The following is a 19059-nucleotide window of genomic DNA, read 5'->3' as shown; positions in this document are numbered from 1 at the left end:
ATGCAGTCAGTGAATGTCGCTATATTATGCGTGTGTCTGAATGTATGGCGAGGTTTCGTCTGATACACAAACTCAAACACACGTGATGCTTGCAAGGATTTCTGCATCTCAACATGAGGACATGAACTTCATCTCCAGAGCAGCTCTGATAGTCACTTCACCAGCTTTACACGCTTTCATTTGAGGGAAAAAAAATAAAAATACCAAAATTAACACTGAAACTGAAAGACCTTAATGACAACCTGTCAAAATAAAAGTCTGGTTTAACTTGAAGAACATATAACAAATATATTAACAGTTACATTAACAGTGAAGGAATATTGTGATGAATATCGATACCATATGATATGGAAAAATATTGTGATAATATGGTTGGCCATATCACCAAGCCATACAGTAAATGTTCTATTTTATTAGTTGTTTGTCTCTTTGTATTGTTTTAATTTAATCGGATGAGTTTTATGATCTGAGGCCATGAGAACAGAATGACATCTGATGGAGGGTCATTTAAGTGAATTTGCTTTGCACGTTCTTCTGTGACCTTCGGCCTATCTCTCAGATCACAGAGAAACTGAGCAATGGGAAACAGACTCCTATCCAATGAACTCGCAGTTCAATTTAATTAAATGGAGATTATTTCAAATGAATGAAATGACTCTGTGCCGTTCTTCTGGCGCTCTGGAAGCGGATGGATGCAGGAACAATCAAACGAATTGAATTCGTGACATACATCATCTCAATTTCAAATACAACGAGTGAACGAGGACCAATGACATGAAGATGAAGAGAACAATTACTGTGTGAAACATGCCACAGATGGCAGAATGGCCCGCCATCCGGACACGAATATTCATTAGTGAAGCGTTCTGTGTGTGTGTGTGTGTGTGAGACAGTGCTGCACATCTGACGCATCACTGCTCACAATCATTCCAGTGCAGTGAACACACACATCCTCTCATGCATATCTCTCTCTCTCCTCTCAGCTTCTCTGCTTCTTCATGTCTGCTCTTTCTCCATCCTTTATTCTCCCTCTGTCTTTGTTTTATAATCCTGTCTCTTTTACTTTAATATCCATCACTCCATTTTATTTACTGCTGTGGGGAAATTTGTTAATATTCACCATCTATATGTCATTGTATCTTTTAATCAATATCTCTGTCTAACTGTCAGTCTATCTATCTATCTATCTATCTATCTATCTATCTATCTATCTATCTATCTATCTATCTATCTATCTATCTATCTATCTATCTATCTGTATGTTTGTCTGTCTGTCTGAGCATCAATCTTAAATAACTGCATGCTAACACTCTTCACTGTACAGTGATCAACACACACTTACACGGCAAACACAACTAACACACCTGCACATTCACTTGCTTAAATAAGCAGAGGTCAGACACACAACCGCACACTTCTCCAAACAGAGAGTTGCACAACTTTCTGCAATCACACTCAATCTCGACTGTTTGCTGAAGCTCAGGTCTCATGGTTAGGCAAACACGAGTCCATGCAAACACACACACAGATGTACATGCGTGATGTGACAAGCATTTCATGCAGACTTCACGCTGACAGGCAAATAGACATAATGGACTCACCAAACCAGAAACGCAACAAGAACACAGACACCCTGGTGTAAAATGCACAGCATGGGAGATCCTTCAGGATGTTTGGCCACGAGGTGATTTATGTGTGTGCTGCAGTGAATCTGGCTCGTGTGTGTGCTGAAATACCTGTGTGTTTCTTTGAGAAGGTCATGTGTGCAGCACCGTTGCCAAGACAGTGTTTGTTCCTGACCAAGTGTATGAGTTTGTGTTTGTGTGTGTGTGTGTGTGTGTGTGTGTGTGTTCAGTGGTGTTGGATAACATGATCTTTAGAAAATGTGACTATGCAGTGCGGTGTGTGTATCTGTGTGTGTGTGTGTGTTTGACCCTCTGCAGGCTGCATTGTGCCGATGTTGGTCTAAGGGTAACTTGCTAGAATGTAAATGAGAGTGAACAAAGCGGGCCGTGAGTGACATGAGATGCTTTAGAGAACAAGACACAAAGAGAAACTCTTACTAGGGCACTACGAAAACTGCTGACTACCAGCACACTAGTGTTTACACATCACACTATGACAGTGAGTGATTCACCTAATGCCTTTTTCTTGATTGATAAATGTGTTATCACTTAGCACATTTAATCATATATATATTACATTTAGTCATTTAGCAGACACTTTTATCCAAAGCGACTTACAAATGAGGACAATGGAAGCAATCAAAATCAACAAAAGAACAATGATATGCAAGTGCTATAACAAGTCTCAGTTAGCTTAACACAGCACACGTAGTTGTTTGTTTTTTAAATTATTTTGTTTGTTTGTTTGTCGTGACGTATTGTCAAGTATGGTGACCCATACTCGAAATTGGTGCTCTGCGTTTAACCCATCCAAGTGCACGCACACAGCAGTGAGTAGTGAACAAATGCACGCACGCAGACACGCACACACGCACACTCGCACGCACGCGCACGCACGGAGCAGTGGGCAGTCATTTTATGCTGCGGCGCCCGGGGAGCAGTTGGGGGTTCGGTGTCTTGCTCAAGGGCACCTCAGTCGTGGTATTGAGGGTGGAGAGAGCGCTGGACATTCACTCCCCCCACCTACAATCCCTGCCGGCCGGGGACTCGAACCCACAACCTTTCGATTACGAGTCCAATTCTCTAACCATTAGGCCACGACTTATGTTGTTATATAACAAATAAAAAGAAAACAGATAGAATAGTCAAGTCAAGTCAAGTCAAGTCTGCTTTATTGTCAATTCTTCCACATGTACAGCACATACATACAGAGAATTGAAATTGCGTTACCCTCAGACCCTTGGTGTAAACAGTTAACATTAAACACGTTCAAATGCAGATAATACGGTTTAAACATATGTACATACAACTCTTTAGCTATACAAGTAAGTTCATTGTAGAAAAAATAAAAAATAAAGAAATAGATAAAGTGGCATAAGGCGCATGGCATGCAAACCAGTTAAATAAAAACAAAACTGTGCAGATATATTTGTAGTGCAAAAAGAGCTTATCAATCTGAGAACATTGTAGAAAATTAAAAATAAAAAAGATAGATAAAGTGACATAAGGCACATGGCAGAATAGATGGAGTGCAAACCAGTTAAATAAACCAAAACTGTGCAGATATATGTGTAGTGCAAAAAGAGCTTGTCAGTCTGAGGACATTGTAGAAAAATAAAAAAAGATAAAGTGACATAAGGCACATGGCAGAATAGATGCAAACCAGTTAAATAAACCAAAAACTGTGCAGATATGTGTGTAGTGCAAAAAGAGCTTGTCAGTCTGTTAAATTGAGAGGAGAACAGTCTTTTTATGAGACTATCCGAGGAGGTAGTTTGCAGTCAATGCTGGATGAGGTAGTGATCAGTCCAATGCTGCACAAGTGAGAGGTGCTGGTCACAGTTTGTAAGTAGGTGGGGGTGGCTGGTCCTGGGGGTGTGGGTGTGGGGAGCCGGAGGGGGGGGGGGGGGGGGGGGGGGGGGGTCTCATAGTGTCAGAGTTCAGTGTTGTATGGGGTGAAAAGAGGGGAGGGGGGGCAGGGACGGGAGGGAGTTCAGCTTCCTGACAGCCTGATGTATGAAGCTGTCCTTCAGTCTGCTGGTCCTCGCCTGGAGACTCCGCAGTATCCTCCCTGATGGCAGCAGACTGAAGAAGCTGTGTGTCGGGTGGGTGGGATCACCTGCAATGCGGAGGGCTTTGCGGGTGAGACGGGTGCTGTAGATGTCCTGGAGGGAGGGGAGAGAGACACCAATGATCTTCTCAGCTGCTCTCACTATTCGCTGAAGTGACTTGCGGCAGGATGCGTTGCAAGCGCCATACCACACAGTGATGCAGCTGGTTAGGATGCTCTCAATGGTGCCTCTGTAGAAGGTGCACATGATGGGGTCGGGGCTCTGGCTCTTCTGAGTTTGCGGAGGAAGTAGAGACGCTGCTGTGCTTTCTTGGCCAGTGCTACAGTGTTGTTAGTCCAGGAGAGGTCCTCTGTGATGTGCACACCCAGGAACTTGGTGCTGCTCACTCTCTCCACAGTCGCACTGTTGATGGTCAGAGGGGCATGCTGAGTGTGTACTCTCCTGAAGTCAACAACAATCTCCTTCGTCTTCTCCACATTCAGAGAGAGATTGTTGTCACTGCACCACCCGGCCAGGCGGCTCACCTCGCTCCTGTAGTTTGTCTCATCTCTGTTGCTGATGAGACCCACCACAGTTGTGTCATCCGCAAACTTAATGATCAGGTTAGAGTTGTGTGACGGTGTGCAGTCGTGGGTCAGCAGAGTGAAGAGGAGGGGGCTCAGCACACATCCTTGGGGGGCCCCAGTGTTCAGTGTGATGGTGCTGGATGTGTTACTGCCAACCCGTACTGCTTGAGGTCTCCCGGCCAGGAAGTCCAGCAGCCAGTTGCACAGAGAGGTGTTGAGCCCCAGCTGGACCAGTTTGTGTGTGAGCTGTTGAGGGATGATTGTGTTGAATGCTGAACTGAAGTCTATGAACAGCATCCTGACATATGAGTCTTTTTTGTCCAGATGTGTGAGGGCTGGGTGGAGGGCAGTGGCGATGGCATCATCGGTCGAGCGGTTGGACCTATATGCAAACTGGAAGGGGTCAAGTGAGAGGGGGAGGACAGACTTGATGTGGTGCATGACTAGCCGTTCAAAGCACTTCATGAGATTAGGAGTGAGTGCTATTGGACGGTAGTCATTGAAACAGGATGGAGATGACTTCTTCGGGACTGGAATGATGGTGGTAGCTTTGAAGCATGTGGGGACAACGGCCTGATTTAGCGAGATGTTGAAGATGTCTGTGAAGACATCAGTGAGTTCCACTGCACAGTCTCTCAGTACACGCCCAGGAATGTTGTCAGGACCCGGAGCTTTGCGTGCATTGATCCTGCTGAGGGACCTCCTCACGCTGTCCGGGGACAGCGTCATCACCTGGTCGCCGGGAGGAGGTGGAGTCTTCTGTGCAGTGGTGCTGTTTTGTGCCTCAAAGCGAGCAAAGAAGGCATTCAGCTCGTTCAGCAGGGGGATGGTGCTGTCACAGGTCTGTGGTGGGGGCTTGTAATCCGTAATGGTCTGTATCCCCTGCCACAGGCTCCGCGTGTCTCTGCTGTCGCTGAAACGATGGGCTATCCTCCTGGAGTACTGTCTCTTGGCCTCTCTGATGCCGCGGGATAGGTTGGCCCTATCCCGCGAAAAAGAATAGTGCAAGCTAGTGTTAGAGGCCTTTTCTGTTTTTGTTAATTGTATAAATAAAAAGAAAACAAATAGGTAGAATACAAAAAGATTAGAAAAGCTAGTGTTAGGTTTTTTTTTTTTAAGAATAGAGTTAGAATTGTAAAGGTTTGATTGAACTGGCTGGAAGACCTGCCGAGAGAGTATTGCAATAGTCCAGCCTGGACAGAACAAGAGCCTGAACAAGGAGTTGTGAAGCATGTTCCGAAAGAAAGAGCCTGATCTTCTTGATGTTGAATAAAGCAAATCTACAGGACCAGGCACTTTTAGCAATGTTTCTGGCTGATTTTGAAGTCGTGAAGTCGTGGCCTAATGGTTAGAGAATTGGACTCGTAATCGAAAGGTTGCGGGTTCGAGTCCCCGGCCGGCAGGGATTGTAGGTGGGGGGAGTGAATGTCCAGCGCTCTCTCCACACTCAATACCACGACTGAGGTGCCCTTGAGCAAGGCACCGAACCCCCAACTGCTCCCCGGGCGCTGCAGCATAAATGGCTGCCCACTGCTCCGGGTGTGTATTCACGGTGTGTGTGTGTGCGCATTTGTTCACTACTCACTGTTGTGTGTGTGCACTTGGATGGGTTAAACGCAGAGCACCAATTTCGAGTATGGGTCACCATACTTGACAATACGTCACAACTTTTTTTTTTTTTTTTGAAGGAGTTATGGTTGATGAGCCTAACTTGAAGGTGAAATTGTGATGAAACGATGGGTTTGCTGGAACCACAAGCAGTTCTGTCTTAGCTAGGTTGAGTTGAAGGTGATGGTCCTTCATCCAGCAAGAAATGTCTGTTAGAAGCTGAGATGCGAGCAGCTATCGTCGGATCATCAGGATAGAATGAGAGGTAGAGTTGAGTGTCATCAGCATAGCAGTGACATGAAAAGCCATGTTTCTGAATGACAGAACCTAGTGATGCCATGTAGACAGAAAAGAGAAGTGGTCCAAGAACTGAGCCCTGAGGCACCCCAGTAGTTAGATGTTGTGACTTAGATACCTCACCTCTCCAAGATACCTTGAAGGACCTAACTGAGAGATAAGACTCAAACCACTGGAGTACGGTTCCTGAGATGCCCTTTACCAATAGGGTTGACAGGAGCATCTGGTGGTTAACCGTGTCAAAAGCAGCAGACAGATCCAGCAAGATCAGTATTGAAGATTTGGAATCCGCGCTTGTTAGTCTTAGGGCTTCAACAACTGACAACAAACATTAGTGAGTAACGTGTAATTAATGATGTTCAGCTGTCAGTCTGAAACCATTCTGAGTGATCCGATCACACAAATACGTTTGATAACATCAATATTTCACAAAATGATTAAACAATACTTTAAGTGACATTCTTCAGTAAATAATCAAACTGTAGTTTATATGATTTAAGTGGCTTGATCAGCATATATTTCTAAAAGTCTGTGTACATTTATAGAAGTGCTCCTTTAAATTATAAAACAAACATATTACAAAAGTTATACAACTTTAAATGTACTGCATTAAAGCAGCTACTCACCTCATTGTGCTGCATGTTTACAATTATTATCTCAAAAATACAGATGCTATTTTGCATATTTCAATCAAAAATGTCTTCTGGCAATCTGAAAAAAACTCATGGAAATGGAAGGTCTATCACAGTGCATTGTGGGATGAAATTGCGTGCATTTTTCTGTTGTGTGTATTGCAAATGATCGCATATAATACATCATCTGGTTATTCTGTGCGTATTGAAATCTCTCATTGTTTATGCTGTTCTTCTGAGTCTGGGCCTCTTCTCAGCCGCAGTAATAGCTGTTTATTAAAAAGCTGAAGCTGATCATGTAGTGTTTTCTCTGCTGATCTGGGCACAGTCGTGCGTGACAGTAGCACTGTGTGTGTGTGTGTGAGCGCGTGCGTGCGCTCTTTCACACTCTCGACCTGATTTGGAGAGATTTTCGAAATCTCATGCGATTAGAGACTGCAGGGCTGAGTCTGAAGACGTCTGTCCTGTTTCAGGAGATTTAATGAGCAAACGCTGCTGAGTAAGTAAGTGTGTGTATGTGAGAGTCTGATGTCACACTAATGTAGGTCAGCCTCTAGTGTGATGATCTCACCGTCTGCGAAATCACCCTCAGCCAATCAGACAAGAGAGACGAGCAGGAAAACAGGCTTCCCTTTTCCAGACCTCCGCAGCTGTCCACACAAACACACTCACACACACACACACACACCTGCTGCCAATGTACATGACAGAGAGAAACAACAGTTTTAAAGCTTTACTGAATGTGAATACAGTTGTACGGTCAGTGGTTACTTGTTGCAAATAAGCTTGCTGTACTTTTGCCAAAAAGATGTGGACACTAACATCGTCATCATTTTAGTGTTGAATATAATTATATAGAGGATATACTGTTTTACAATATACACTATTTTTATAAATAATATGCTAAATAATTTACACACTGATAAGCCTCCTTTTCCCTCATGGGTGATTGAGTCGCTATCCTCATTTATATTCCCCGTATTCAGTTCAGTTTTTCTTCGTCCGGTGTCGTTTATGTATACGTGTGTTTGCTGCCTTCCTGTGATGAATTACCCTTATATGGATTATTAAAGACTGCTTGTTGTTATCCTCTTCATGTGTTTCTCCCGCACCACACTGTGGCAATTGGAGTGTTTTAGAAAATACTATTTTAGTTTATACTTAAAAATTTAATGTGCAATTGATTGTTTAATCAATGTTTCTAAATGTCTAATAAATTATATAATAACAAAAACATGTATATACTAAATTCTAATTTATTTAAAATATCTTAATTATATTAGTTTTCTTTCATCATAATATTATAATTAAGTACACTGGTTGAATTTAAAATAATTGCTTGAGTGAATGTACATGTATTTTTACAATGTCTTTTACCATGCAAAACAAAATATTACAGGCATTTCTTCACTTTTCATTTTTCTCTATTTGAAAAGTTTCAAACAAAACATGTTTTCTTGCAATTATTCATTTAGTTGCATTGTACAAAAATAATTCAACAATCAGTTATACACAAGAAAAACAAAATATCAATCAATGAGAAAATGTATAGGATTGGTAATCCCATTGACAAATTGATTTTTCACTTCTAAGTTAAAGAGAAACATCTCTCAAACTAAAAGGTTTGCATATATGGGTCATTCCTGGTATTCGGTGCCTTTTGTGTCCCCAGTAAAGATGATATAATTGCCTTAAATATGGTTAAAGTTCAGTTTTTTTTTTTTTACGTCAAAGACAACTTTACAATTGATGATGTTGAAAAAAAGAGTTTTTATTTATATAAAAATATCATAATTTTTCCTATGTTCCCAGGCCTGTCTGCCATTTTGATTATTAATTCAACACTTAATCTGATTTTTTTTTTCACCTTGTTTGGTATATCAGTAATAGTTTCCTTTAATGCAGAGGTGGGGAACGTTGATCCTGGAGGTCCGGTGTCCCTCTAGAGTTTAGCTCCAACCCTAATCAAGGTCTTCAGGACGCAGCTAGGTATTTTTTTTTCCAGGGTTTTTCAGGGTTGGAGCTAAACTCTGCAGGAAGGTGGCCTTCCAGGATCAAGGATCCCCACCTCTGCATTAATGTATATATATTTTCCAAGTATTAAATTCCTTAAATTCATAAAAATAATAATAAAAATATATATATATTGTCAAAATATTGTCCGTTACATTCGACTTTTGGCCCTTTAAATGAAAGTCTGAAAAAAGTAAATTACATCTTTTCAAACAGCTGACATAATTTCCTTGAAGGATAAACAACTGGGGAAGGTGAGTCAGAGCCACTGTTTTGATAATGGTCTTTTTTATTTATTTTCTCTTTCCAATCTGATGTGGACTACTTCAACATGTCTACCCTGTTATGAAAAAAAAGTAAATATACATTCTTATTGTAAAAGTGTCATTTAAAAAACAAACAAACAAACATTCAATTTTTATTTGACAGACCTTCTGTGTAAGCATTTTTAGTTTGTTTGTTTTGCTCAGACTTGGCTGCAATGGCTGATTTTAGGTCAAAATGTCCACCCTGTTAAGTCAGAAAACCTAACAGGCTGGACACATTTAGTGTACATAGTGATGATAGTGACAGCAATTTATGTTTAAGTTGAAGAAGTGGTGCATTTAAACTTTTTTAAAATTTTAAATTTGACATTCATAAATATTTAAAATTGTTGTTCATTTGTCCCTAACAGGGTGGACATTTTTGGTCCTCCTCATGGCTCATAATTGCTTGATTTTTTTATACGGTTGCATATACCTTATATTTATATAACAAAATTATTTTTATCATGTTTTATAGATCCCTATCATGATTATACAATAATTTATTTAAAAAGAAAAAATCATTTATTTCATTTAATTTTTTCTATGTACATAATCAACATCTGAAACTCATCTTAATCAAGTATCCATTATTTGTATTTTGATTACTGTCTATTATTTGCAATGCTTCATGGTAATGTAGTTCTTTCCTTCATTAACGTTATAGTGATAATTCACCCCAAAATTTTAAATTCTGTCATTTACTTGCACTCATGGGTTGTTCCAAAGTTTTTTTCTTCTTCTGTTGAACGTAAAAGATTGTATTTTGAAGACTATGAGTAACCAACTATTTGATGGTAGCCATTGACTTCAATAGTATTTCTTTCCATTCTAGAAGACAATAGCTACCAGCAGCTGATTGGTTATTCTTTAAAATACGGTCATTTAAGTTCAACAGAAGAAAGAAACTTATACAGGTTTGGAACAGCATAAGGGCGAGTGAATGCTTTTTTTGGGTGAACTTTCCCTTTAATGATCATTTAGCCAGCACATTTAGTCTAAATCAGCTTTAACAGCAGAGCCTGCGTTTCTTTCAGCAGATAACTGTGACCTAAAATACCCCTGTGTTCTGGAAACATCACCTCACAGAGAGAAATCCTTATCAAAATCAAAATAAATCTCCCTTTCCGGCCAAACATCTGACCGCTGGGTTCAAACACGATGCCATTGAACCTGAGAAGTGTTTCCCTGAAACCAGCTCCTGCCAAACTGCACTGCTTCATTGTTGTGTGTACTTTTAGCTGGCGTTCGCTGTGGTCTTTGTCAACGGGTCACATTGTTTGTTACTTTCTATGGGACACTTTAATTTAGCAGACGCTCTGTTAGACTGAAATAGTGGCACACTGTCTGCAGGTTTGTGTCATACAGTACATCTACAGTTCAACAAAGTCACAAAGCCACTTTCTTTCTCATTAATACCAGATTGTTAACATGAGGCGAAAAATAGCTTATAAGATTTGAAACTGAGTCTCAACAAAGAATGAGGTCATCATGAAATCAAACTGACCCTGTATTCAACACCAGCTCTGACTGGATGTGATTGTGTCGCGTGTTCAGGCTGCACAAATTACTTGTCAGAGCTGATTAGCACAATAAGTTCAACTTCTTAGTTTTCTGTAAAATATTACATTGAAAGGGCTTGTTGTTGTTGAACGAAAATATTGTTAAATGGTTGTAGTATTATTACACTATAAAAAAAAAGAAAGTTGAGCCAACTTAAAAGTTTAAGGCAACCAGCTTCAGCAGATTTTTGAGTTCTCTCAACTTATTTTTCTAGGAAATTTCTCAACATTTTGTTGAATAAACTTAAAACAAGAAGTTGAGGAAACTCAAAAATCTGCTGAAGCTGGTTGCCTTAAACTTTGCCCAACCTTTTTTGTAATTAAATATTTTTTTTACAGTGTATAATAATAAATGTATAATAAATTACTTTGTTATTAAGTTTTATGATTATTTAAATGCCTATAGTGTAATTATGATTATTTTCATTTCTAATCTGGGTTTGCCATGAAAAATTAATGCATGAATAAATTACATAATAAATTAAAATTGTAGATTTTGTTTTATCAAATATAACAGTAAAATTGCTCGTATAATTGTTATTATATTGTTTTAAGGCAATATTATTAAAATAGTATTAATGTTATTGTATATTTTTATGAATGTTTTATTGTTATGATCATTTTAATTCTATAAGCAAACAATCAAACACAAAATAAATTACAAGTTAAAATTGCATATTTTTTTAATCAATTTTTAAACTGAAATTTCTTACGTAATTGCTAATGTTTTAATCATTTAAAGGAAATATTTTTCTTTTTAAATTATATAAAATTATTATATCATTTTCCTTCTTTATTTATTTGTTTGTTTTGATAGATTTGATTTAGAAAGAAAGTTAAAATGGTAAATTTGTTTCAAATATTAAACTGAAAATTCTTATATAATTGCAGAAGAAAATTTGTAAAATATTATAATATTAGAACATTGCATATATTGTTTTCATGTGTGCTTTATTGTGGTTATGAATAAACAAACCAGCAATTAATTAAAAAATACATAAATCCTCAAATCAATGGGTGCCGCTGGTGTTTCAAACTCTGCTGTGTAACACCCACTTTTCACGATCCAATCGATTCCCAAACGGATAAAAGCAAGTCCCAGCCAAAATGTTTTTATCTGAATCATCTATTTCACGGCACGGCTGATTTCAAAGGGATGGTGTATCACAAGAGCGTGGAGGGAAAGTGATGCTCCATCTGTCTGAAGTGTAATCATTTGAGCTTTGGCTGCGCTGACACGCTGACCTTCACATCTGCTAATCAATGCTCATGTCAGAGCTTCAGCTGTGCTTTCAGAAAGCTGGCTCACTGCTTTCCTGCACAATTTCAGACTCGTTCCACTCTTTTCACTGCAATGAAGCTAATCTGTCGATCATGTGCTGCACTGTAAAAAAACCCCATAAAAATTACGGTAAAAAAAAAAAAAAACAGCAGCTGTGGTTGCTAGAATTTTACCGTAAAAAATACAATAGCAATGTTTTAGGGTTTACGGATTTAACTTAAACTTACAATTAAAAACCGTATTTCATGTTAATATACCAACCTATTGAAGTTCTGAAATCTGTTTTGTACCTACACTGATAATCATCAAAATCACGTGGTGATGAGAAAGTCACATGATGAACCAAAGAAATATGCAATAAACATTAGATGTAACATACAACCCTAATAAACATAACTGATAAGAAAAAAACTAAGAAGAAACATAGCTATTTCAAAGAAAAAAACATCAGATTTGAAATGCAACGCAGGGAATTATTCTTTTTCGCTTCCAAAAAACGGTATTTTACCGTAAAATTGTGTGAAATGTCTATTACAGTTTTTCACTGTATACTTTATATTAGGGGAAGTTACAATTAACCATTTAACAGGTTTTTACTGTAGTTTTTTTTACGGTTAAAATCACGGTGATTTTATGTGAGCACAGACTTCACATAATGAAAATAAAATTGGCTTCATGTTGACTCAAACTGTGTAAACGTCCATTTTGACTTATGCATAATCTTATTGATATGTTCAAGTGTGTTGGAAAAACAACTGCTTTCTGTCATCAGGTTTAGCACGAGTCTACAGACTCTCGTAAGTTGTGGAGAAAAGGCACATGGTGGCTGGCAGATGTTGTTTTTCAGCACGAATCCTGAGGTCAGTTAAATGTTATCTTCTGTAAAGGTTCACGTTGTGCAACAGGGATCTGAACTTCCCATATAGCTGAGTTAAAGAGGACCGTGAGACCCTGGATATTTCCCAACATGCTCCTGGACGGACTGAACCCGCTGAATTGAGCCGTACACGTGGCTCAGTGCTTTTTTGGGGGGGACTTTGCCTATGTCACCTCAAATGAGATCAAAGTTTACTATGATTTGACTATATAAGACTAATTGAAACTGTGCATTTTGAGAAGAAATGTTTTATATATTATTAACCCATAGCTTGTCTTACATGCATGCTCAGTTTCTGCAGTGGATCTGCACAAAAAAAAAAAAAAAAAACGAAAAAAAGAAAGTGATTTCTGAGTACCTTTGATAGTTGCCAAATAAAATTATTATTAGTTTAATTGTTTAATTACAATTAAAGACTTGTTCATCATGCAGCTCTAATTTACATCCAAATTGTTATTAATCTACACTGATTAATCTGCTATAATTGAAATAAAAAATCTTTGTTTGTTTATACCATTGTTAATACAATGAAAATCAATGGGGTCCAATGCTGTTTGGACTCCTAACTTTTCTTTCAAATATTTGTGTTCAGCAGCTAAATGATAATTAGATTATAGTTAGGTGATTATTATTTATGGGTGACTTTTCCTGTAATCATGTCAGTTTGAATGCTGTAAAACAGCTGTAAAACAGTTCATAGAAATACTTTGTGGTTTGGGTTCAGAGTTTAGCCTAATAACCATTTGGATGTGAACGCAATTTGGTTTCATGAAGATATCTATAATTATTCTAAATAATAAACTCCCAACAACCTTTCAATACGGCCAATGTCAAAGGAAATACTCATTCCAGTAACCCAGAAATCACTTGATTTATTTGGAACAGATCTTTAATGACTCAATACACATTTACATGTCAATCATACAACCTGTGTGAAACATTGTAATAGTCAAACTTTGATATCCAGTCTCTTTGTCCAAAATGGCACTTGTAAAGTGTTTTCAGATACTTTCACACCTATAGAAATCTACTGATCATTAATATCCTAATATTCATATACCACAGTATAGTCACTATGGCAGCCTAAATTTTATCTGACAGAGAAACGGTTCTGATTAAGTGTCGCTCTATAGAGGTTTTAATTATTTTGTCTCGTAATTGTGTGTAGCGTACTAATAACGTTACTCCATCAGTACTGGACTTTTATGATGAGGAGCGTCCGCTTTTCCGTTCGTTTTCACAAATCACTCGTCGACCCCATTTTGCATATCCTGTGCGTTTCTGCAATAAATGAGAGATTAGTGTATTTATATCTTCTGACGCGGCCCAAATCACACGCGCAGGTCTCTTGCTTCAGAGCGCAGCTGTAACCAGAACCTTGGAATGTGAACGCGTTTTGTTCCACAAGGCGATTCAACAACGGGAGCGAACCATTGCGAAAACAGGGGGAGCCGATTCAGAAGAGCGGGCTTTCGTCGACTTTTAGCGTCTGTTTGTCGATATGTTGCTGGGTTTGGGGCAGGCTTATTTCTTGTAACACATGCGCCACACAACTGGCCTCAAAACACCTCAGCATCAGCGACTCGAGCTCATTGGCTAATTTTGTGCACCCCCACCCATAACTCAAGTCGACTTATTTGATTGACGGTTCCATATTTTTTTGTACGATTTTTTTTTCTGTTGCTCCAGAAAGGACAAAAACGGGGTAATACAGACAGAGAGGAAAAGAGGGAGAGAAAATAACAAACGCTGCTGGAAAGAAAGTGCGAGCTCAAGAGCGCTGGGAGCGACCCAGGGTCAAGACTGTGAAAAATACATATATATTTCACAGAAAAAGGAGTGTCGACTTTTGCTCATTTCTGTATTTTAGGGAACTTGGGCACATCGACATCATAATTATTTTGCATAAGAGGTAAGTGCAAATTCCTATGGCTTTATAACAGTATATATATATATATATATATATATATATATATATATATATATATATATATATATATATACATACATACATACATACATAATGCATGCAATATTAAGTTACATTCATCTATGTGTCGCGTTAATGTTTTTAATGCATGCAATCATATATTGCCTTTAACTGCCGGTTGTTGTGCACAATGGAATAAAGCATAAATATTCATAAACCATAAATGCCGATAGTGAAGCGTTTTAGACGACACACGAGACGTGACCCTAATCTGTTCCAGCAGCTGGAAACTTGTAAACATAATGCAACAATAAATCCAGCTTGCTTAATATGAGCCATGAATGCATATATAATTTTTGTTGCAAGCATTACAGAACCAGCCCATATTTCTCCAAGAGTTTTTGGTGGATTTATGGGCTGTGAGTGCGCAAACATTACACGAGCTATAACATGTCAGTTTACTAGTGGTTTAACTCATGGTGGTCTTTGTTCGTGGATTGTGCAGATCTTGCGCAGGAGAGGTGCGTACGTGTTGCATTTCGTTGTTGTGAAGTTGAATTTGAAAAGCAAAGCGCAGGCTCCCGCAGCGGGCTGCTCCTCCAGCCGTGGGCTTTTCCGCGCTTCTGCAGATCTGTGTACGCCGTGGCTGTGGAGAATGTGTGTCAATGTCAAAGGGACCAGACAAACCCGCAAAGGGCCTTTCCAGAAACGACTGCACGAAACAAACACACAAACACCGTGCCCTGAAAATGCGGCTGGACTCACTGAGATACACAGTTATCTGGGGTCTACAGTGAGTCATACACTCTTTAAAGGGATAGTTCACACACAAAAAAAATACAATGTTGCCATTTACTCTAAAGCATGTTTTTTTTTTTTTTTTTTGTCTTACCGCAAAGGAAAGCTTTATGCAACATTAACGATTTTTTTTTATATTTACAACAAAAATTGACTATAATTCGCACCATAAAACCAGTCTATATGACTATATTTCATGTCTTCTGAAGTCATATGATAGCATTGTGAGAGTAATGTCAAATTTAGTCAAAATGAACCCCATAGTTACTGTTGTTACTCTGGACATTTCAACAGTGTTTGTCTTAATCTTTCAATAAAAACCAACAACAACTATTTAGTTGTTTCTAGTCCTCTAAATTGATTGGTCTGAGCTCCAGTCAGGCTGTCAGACTGTGCATTGCTTGGTGACACACGACACTCAATCTGGCTGATTTTTGGTGTAACTGCACTCTTTCTAGTGTGATAATTGTTTACATAATGACTTGCTCCGAAACGATATTTCTTTTCAGTTGATGTCATCAATCCCTCTTGTTTTCCAGCCCCTCCCCATCCAACATCCTCTAATGCAACAGCTGAGTTCTGGAAGTAAAAACCCATTCATTTTCTCCATGCAATATAGTGATTTTGAACAATAACTTATAAAACCATCAAAGACAGACCTACTGTGAGTTACAAGCTTGTACAGGCTTTGTACTTTCAGTTTAGTCCTCACACAAAGTTGGCATATAGCTTCGAATGACTTGGAATATAGTGCACTAATTGTATGGACTAGTTCTGGTCTTTTCTTATGCTATTTTGAGCTTGGCACTGAATCACCGTCCATTATGCTTCGCAGAAAAGCAGAAAGACATACAGGCTTGTAACAACATGAGTGTGAGTAAATTACATAACTCCACGTTTTAGGTCCCTTTAAAAACACCAGTCTCTTAACATGAACGCCCTGCTGTCTTTCACACCATTACAGCTGCTCAGACTGATGTAGGAGCAGCTGGTCTCAGGACTCTGGCCACCTATTTTGAGTCTGGTATTCTGAGTTGTTTTGGTTCTATTCGTGTTGGGCTTGTAAGGTAAAGAGAATGTCAGCTCCTCCTTCACAGCTGCAGACCACACCAGCGCTGATCCATGTGGAGTCCAGTGTTGTTCATGTAGTCTGTGCTGTGTACTGAGTGATTGTACGGCACTACAGCACATCATTACGACATCAGCAGTGAGTAGAAGAGATAGTTTCAGACTGACTCAGTATAGTGTAATGACTATAAACCATCCATCTGTCAGCAAACATTTATCTGTCTATTGTTCTCTCTATCGTTCTTTCATTCTAACGTTCTTTCTATCGCTCTATCATTCTCTTTATCATTCCATCATTCTATCTATCATTATATTGTTCAATCTATCATTCTATCGATATTGTCCTGTTGCTCAATCTATCGTTCTATCGCTCTTTCATTCTAACGTTCTCTCACTCTTATCATTCCATCTTACTATCTATCTATAATTCTATTATATTCTATCTATCTGTCTGTCTGTCTGTCTAGCTATCTATCTATCATTATATTATTCTATTGTTCAATCTATCGTCTTATCTATAGTTCTATCATTCAATGTATCATTCTATCTAACGTTCTATATTTTTTCTATCTGTCGATCTATCGATGTATTGATCTATCTATCTATTGTTCTATCATTATATTGTTCATTCTATCATTCAATCTATCATTCTGTCTATCACTCTATCTATCTGTCTGTTTGAATTGAATATAAATGTATGAAATATAGCAAATGTGTGGAGTATAACAGCACAAGCACTGAATAAGTGTAATCCTCCCAGGTGTCATTGCAGTGCAGTGTAAGACTGGAGTGATGAGAAGAGTACGGGTGAAACAGACAGATGAACAGTCACTGAGGTGACGCTGCAGACTCGTGTGTTTTGTGGATCTGCTCCTGGTGGTACAAAGCTCTCTCTGTTCCTACACATCCTCCAACTCTTCAGCACCAGCTATTTTTGCTCTCTGGGTTTCTCTCCCCATTCATTCACTCACCTCACTCTGCCCTCTTCAGCTTGTGTACATCTGAAGGAAGAGGAGAAATACTGGTTTGTAGGTGGATTTGAACCTCGATTTGTAAGATCTGTATCTTGAGTGGGATAAAATGTTTTGGTAGTTGAGATTCAGACAGTGCAATAAAGGATATTCACGATATATTGGCAATAATATCGTTGTAAATATTGCAATCACTGTAAAGCACTTTTAGCTATATTTTCCATAATAGACTGGAAATGTTGAGATGTTTCATAGCTTTAAAACCCAGACCTATTTGAAGAATACTCTGTAAATGAATTGTCATGGCTTGCTGTAACCGGTCATTAATTAGTGCAACTGACTCAATAATGACAGTTTTGCAGTGATTTAGACTCCGCCCACGTGTTGCTGTAGAGTTGTTTTGTGACTTTTATGCTGTGAAAGCAATTACAGAAAATAATTTTGATGCAGTGTTTGTGTGAAAACACTTTCTTGTTTTGCCTTGCTTCTTGTGGACTGCGTGTTCTGAATGATTTTAAGTTATGAAACACTGAAGTGGTGCAGAATTCTGGGTAAACCAAGGGTTTACACAAGCGAAGGAGTTCGAGGCGTTTCAGTGATGTCACGTCCTCATGGTCGTGGTCATAGATAACATCTGCATAAAAAGATCTGGAGGTTTTCTGTGTCGTGTCCAAATGGTGACGAGCCTCCAGCGTGAAGGTCGTTCCAGGAGCGAGTGTGTTTGTCTTTCAGTGATGTGACTCTTTAATGATGCACTTCAGCTACGCAAGGACGCTTAATCACGTCGAATGTTTGATTCTCTGTAACCAAGTCATTGTGCTTTTCTGAAAAATCACAAGTACACGCTGAGCCGTAATGAGGGAGAGAATCAGCAAGCCATTCAATGAAATCCAGACTGCTGAGATTCATCAAGCGTGACGAGAGTGAGATTCCTTCATACTGCTGGAGAAAAAGACATGCATGATTCGGATGGATGGATGGATGGATGGATAGATGGATTTCTGGGTCAACATATCTGCATGACCAACATTGTCTTTCTGCTGCAATTTCTGATGTATAATGCTTGTCAAAGTTTAAATGGACATATTACATCAAATATTCAATTTCTAAGAAAAATATGAATTGTTATGATTTTGATAAGTATTTATTTACGGAAACAGTGACTATTTTATATTTTTAATTAAAATTATTAATAAATAAAATAACTAACTCAACCCTGTCACATATTTACAACCCAGTAACAATGAGAAATACATATATTTGTGATGGGGTTGTTAAGCTTGACAATACCCTCCCTGACTGTAATATGCCTCAAAAATATGAATAAAAAGTATGATACTACTAATCATATTCTGCTCCACTATTAAAGAGACCTGAATGATGTCATTTATGGTAAATTATGTCACATATGAGCAGAGCCTAAATTACTATAGGTGTAGAATCCTCTGAGTTA

General features: G+C 38.7%; 1 protein-coding gene across 1 annotated transcript in view; it reads left to right on the top strand.

The window, feature by feature from the left end:
- Window positions 1-14503: 14503 nt before the first annotated feature.
- Window positions 14504-19059, top strand: part of LOC306872984 (protein NDRG2) — a 37034-nt gene continuing 32478 nt past the window's right edge. Inside the window, exon 1 of the mRNA XM_079421965.1 lies at window positions 14504-14751. The gene's annotated coding sequence lies outside the window, so the exon portion shown is untranslated. The remainder of the gene's footprint in view (window positions 14752-19059) is intronic.

The sequence above is a fragment of the Barbus barbus genome, assembly GCF_936440315.1.
Source record: "Barbus barbus genome assembly, chromosome: 1".
In the NCBI taxonomy this organism is placed as follows: domain Eukaryota; kingdom Metazoa; phylum Chordata; class Actinopteri; order Cypriniformes; family Cyprinidae; genus Barbus; species Barbus barbus.
Note: the sequence above shows the minus strand (reverse complement) of the source record. Positions and strands in the feature narration are given on the sequence as shown.